Source organism: Octopus bimaculoides, chromosome 15 (genome assembly GCF_001194135.2).
Source record: "Octopus bimaculoides isolate UCB-OBI-ISO-001 chromosome 15, ASM119413v2, whole genome shotgun sequence".
Taxonomy (NCBI): Eukaryota; Metazoa; Mollusca; class Cephalopoda; order Octopoda; family Octopodidae; genus Octopus; species Octopus bimaculoides.
Genome location: NC_068995.1, coordinates 24,713,946 through 24,718,428, shown reverse-complemented (window position 1 = coordinate 24,718,428; position 4,483 = coordinate 24,713,946). Strand labels below are relative to the sequence as shown.

Sequence of the window (4,483 nt, the reverse complement as noted above, 5' to 3'; positions counted from 1 at the left end):
GTCGCCACCATTCAACTGCTCTATGCAAATTCAGTTATTATCTAACATTAATTATTAATTTGACGAGCTGGCCGAATTGTTAGCACGTCGAGCAAAATGCTTAGAGACATTTCGTCCATCTTTACTTTCAAAGTCCAAATTCCGCCGTGGTCGACTTTGTATTTCATCTTTTAATGGTCGATAAAATAAGCACCACTTGAGCACTGGGGTCTAATCGACTGACCCGCTCCACCGATAATTGCTAGCCTTGTGCCAAAATTTGAAACCAATATTAATTTTCAATTTGTGTGTGTTTTCTAATTAAACGGCAAATGATTAGATGCATTTTTTAACTTATATCCCCCTCCCTGTCGAAATCTTGGCTATGCGCGCGCGAGAGAGTGTGTGTGGATGTGTGTGTGTATGCGAGAGAGATAGAGAATATTGGCTTATATATCTGCATGTGTATTTGCGTTTGTAAACGTCTGGGATGTTGTCAATGCTTTTTTATTTTTTTATATATGTATTATTTGTGATAGAAAATCAATGAATCGGAGTCTATATATTCATCCATTTATATATCTATATATATCTGTTAGTCTGTCTACCACTGTATCTGTCTATCCCATATCAAGCTCCCGCTCTCTCTCTCTCTCTCTCTCTCTCTCTCTCTCTCTCTCTCTCTCTCTCTCTCTCTCTCTCTCTCTCTCTCTCTCAACATCTGTGTACCTCTTATCTGCCTCGTGATGCTTTATCCATTTAGCGACATCAAAGAATTACACGTACTTTTCATATTAGTACATTCTCGAGTTTAAAAGGTGAAACAGGCAGCAGCATAAAATAATTACCTGAACAAACACACACACACACACACACACACACCTACTATTTTATAGTACAGCCTATGTATGTGTGCATATACACATACATACATACATACATTCATATATATATAGATAGATAGATAGATAGATAGATAGATAGATAGATAGATAAAGAGAGAGAGAGAGAGAGAGAGAGAGAGAGAGAGAGAGAGAGAGAGAGAGCTGGAAGGGTTATACGAAGTTTGAGTTCTAGGAAGGTTGATAGACAGGGAAGCAAAAATACAGGCTGACCTAACAAACAAACAGGCAATTAAATCGATAAATTTAGAGACATAATTTGTTGATTAATGATTAAAAAGAAATAAAAGGCATGCTGCGAGATATATACGATAGATTGAGTTTCGTAGATTGCAAAGCGGACAGGCAGGTATACATATAAATAGGTTGGTGGGAGACAGAGAAAGAAAGAGGCTTGCAGACAAACAGAAACTGAAATTGCCTTACAAATAGAGAGGATGATGGTGGGGTGGGGAATCATACATATGATTGGCCATATTTAAACATAACGGAGATGTCACTCTCCATCGACTGCGAAATGGTGAAAAAACAAAAACTACACACACAGACACGCACATACATTTTATGATTTTTATGTCGCCTTTTTTCTTCAGGAACGGCTTGTTGATGTATTGGTAAATAGTCAACGGTATTGTAGAGCATGACATGAAGGACTGGACGTCATCTGAATATTGGAAAAAAAAGTTACCTGTCTTCTTAATTCGCGCCGGGTATCAAAATGCCCACATCATGTCTGCTGCTCACTGCTCTGTGAACACTGTAAAAGCCATAAGAAATTATATGAACAACTGCAACGGTGGCTACGAAGTCGTGGGCAGCAGGAAGGGTAACAAGGGGAATTCTGACTGCGTCCATGCGCTGATATTCGTCCTCACATATTTGAACAGCGCCTTAGGCTCAATTCAGACGGCTATGTAAAGCTGATGGAAACTGTTCAATCTCTGGCTGTAGAGAGTTGCTGCTGGAAGGCCATATGTGTGGCAGCAGGATCCGGTTCCTTGCCACGCCTCCAGAGAGTCAGAAGTGGTTGTCTGAGAATTTCTACGACTTAACCAGCCCTAATTTCTGGCTTCTTAATCCCCCTGATTGTAATTCCATGAATTACTATATGTGTAACGCAGTTGTGAAAAAACACTAACCGCTCTGCTTGCAACACCGTGGCCGAGCTGGTGGCCAAGATCAAAGAGGTGTTTGAAGATCTTGCCAGGGACACAATGAGGAGCGTATGCGCCAGGTTCTGGAGCTGTTTTGAGGTCGTGCTGGATGCTGAAGGCGACTACATTGAGTAAACTGTTATCTCCCAGCCATAATCTAGTTGATTTTTTAAAATACTTTTCGTTTTGGATGGGATATATTATGTTTTCGTTTCCTTTTATATAAACTGTCAAATTTAGCACGGACATCCTGTATTCCCTGCTGTCATGCGTTAGACAAAATTTCCAGAAGCCCGCATTTTAAGGCTGGATACCTTTTGTTATCCCAGCTTTCCTTGTTTTGAAGTGAAGATTCTTTTTATTCTATGCTTCTGAAATTTTGTGTTCATGCCGGCCGTTAACACGTCGCCAAGCAGTGCAAATATGAAATTGTGATGATACATCCTCTACACACACATACAAAAATGCACACATGCATACACACACATACACAAACACAAATACATGCTTACAATGAGGTTCCATAATTTTGAGCCCAAAATACTAATAATAAGGCCACAAAATTTTTAAATAACTAACAAATAAATGAGTCATGCTTGTATGTATATTTGTGTTTGTGTGTGTTTGTGTGTGCGCGCACGCACGTACGAGTTTAGAGATTCTGATAAATTATCCTTATTCGATGCGTAACTATAGGTACAGAAAATTATTTAACATGATGTTACACTACCAATATGAAGAATCTAATTACTTACAAAATCTTCTTAAATAACAGGGGAGTGCTGTAGATGCAGAAATATTAATGTGTATCTCCTAAACCTGTTATGGTACTGTAATCGCGTATGAAACAAAGTCACCTACACCAAGCCAAAGCTTGTTTCCAGAATTATCATAACGTTATACTTTATTTATCACTTTTCTTTCAGACATATAGTTATTCGTAATGTCATAAAATGACCTTTTACGTCTAGGATACGAAGGAATATGATACTGATTTTAACATCCATTGGAAGATCTTTGAAGGAAAAAGGTCTTTGTAAGAAGAGAAATAAAATATAAAAATTATATACAACTGAGAACTCTGAAAAGTTTCTTAGTTTACAGAGTTTTCGTAATAGAGATCCAAAGTCTGAAATTTTTACTGAGTCACTTCAACAAGTATAACATTTTAAAATAATACCATCACCGGACTGAACAGGCCTACGCTTAACTTTCACCTGCCATTTTCATCATGCTATTTACCTTTAAACATAGCAATGCGATTTCCCCCTCCATCTCATTAAATCCTCCATACGTATTGTTTTTGTGTGCATGTGTATATTTGCATGACATTTGTGTATATATACTTTCGCATTCGATATGTTGAACTCATTTTGGTTCATAGAATCGAAATAAGTTCAGTAAAAGTACGTAAAAATTTCCTGCGAATTCATTCAAGGAAATAAGTTCAAAGCAAGCATGTATTATTCCTTTGTATTTTACATTTCTACCCTTTGGTCTATTCTTTTCTAATATTTCTTTCTTCTCCTCGTATTTTATTACATTTTTTTTTCTGAGCTAATCTTTCAGCTTTTTTTTATATTTCTTTACTTATTGAATTTCTACAAGCTTTATAGGGAAACAATACATAGATGACACGAGTTGTGCCCCTATCGGCTGAATGGACGTCAGTGATTGGTTGAAATTACAGAAATACGACAACTTTAACATGGAATAACTTAGGGATTTCTTTTTTTTTAAAGAAGACTAAGAGAAAAAGATGTTTTATATGACACATTCTACCAGTGTTCCAAGTTTCAAAGTGTTTCGTTAATGAAAAATGTGGCCCCCGTTTTAAAAAAGATCCGCATTTTCTCCCAGTTGTCGTTGTTATCTTCTGAAATTATAGCATTTTTGATCAGATCGTTGTCTGATGATTGCTAAATTAGTTAACTTATTCGTTGGGCACGAATCTGAGCGACAATGTGTAATCTATAAACGACTGTTACGTTATACATATTACATGTGTGTATGTGTGTGCGCGCGCGCGCGTGTGATGGATCCTTCGTCGAATTCAACTATGAGCGTTCTGTTCTGTTGTTTGATCAACTGAGTGTCCGATTCGTTAAATTGAGGTGTAGGCGGCGTGTATGCTTAACGTAATTCCCGAGCCTAATTGATTTACATATCACAAGGTTGAATCTTTTGCATTACGGGTACAATCCACCCGATGGGCTTCTACTTTCCCCTCTATCAAATTCCGCCCATAGTGCTTGGCTCCACCCGAGGCCAAAGACACATGTCGAAGATGCCATGCAGTGTGATCGAACTCTGGACCTCATGATTGCCAATAAACTTCTGAACCCCTCAGACGTACTTACGTCCATCCCATATATTACATATAATGTTATGTTTGTGTGGATAAATATATGTAATATTTTTGTATATCTTATATATATATATATATAT

General features: G+C 37.5%; 1 protein-coding gene across 3 annotated transcripts in view; it reads left to right on the top strand.

Moving 5' to 3' along the window:
• LOC106878778 (uncharacterized) overlaps positions 1 to 4,483 on the top strand; it is a 195,476-nt gene that overhangs the window by 48,289 nt on the left and 142,704 nt on the right. The gene's annotated exons all lie outside the window — the stretch shown is intronic.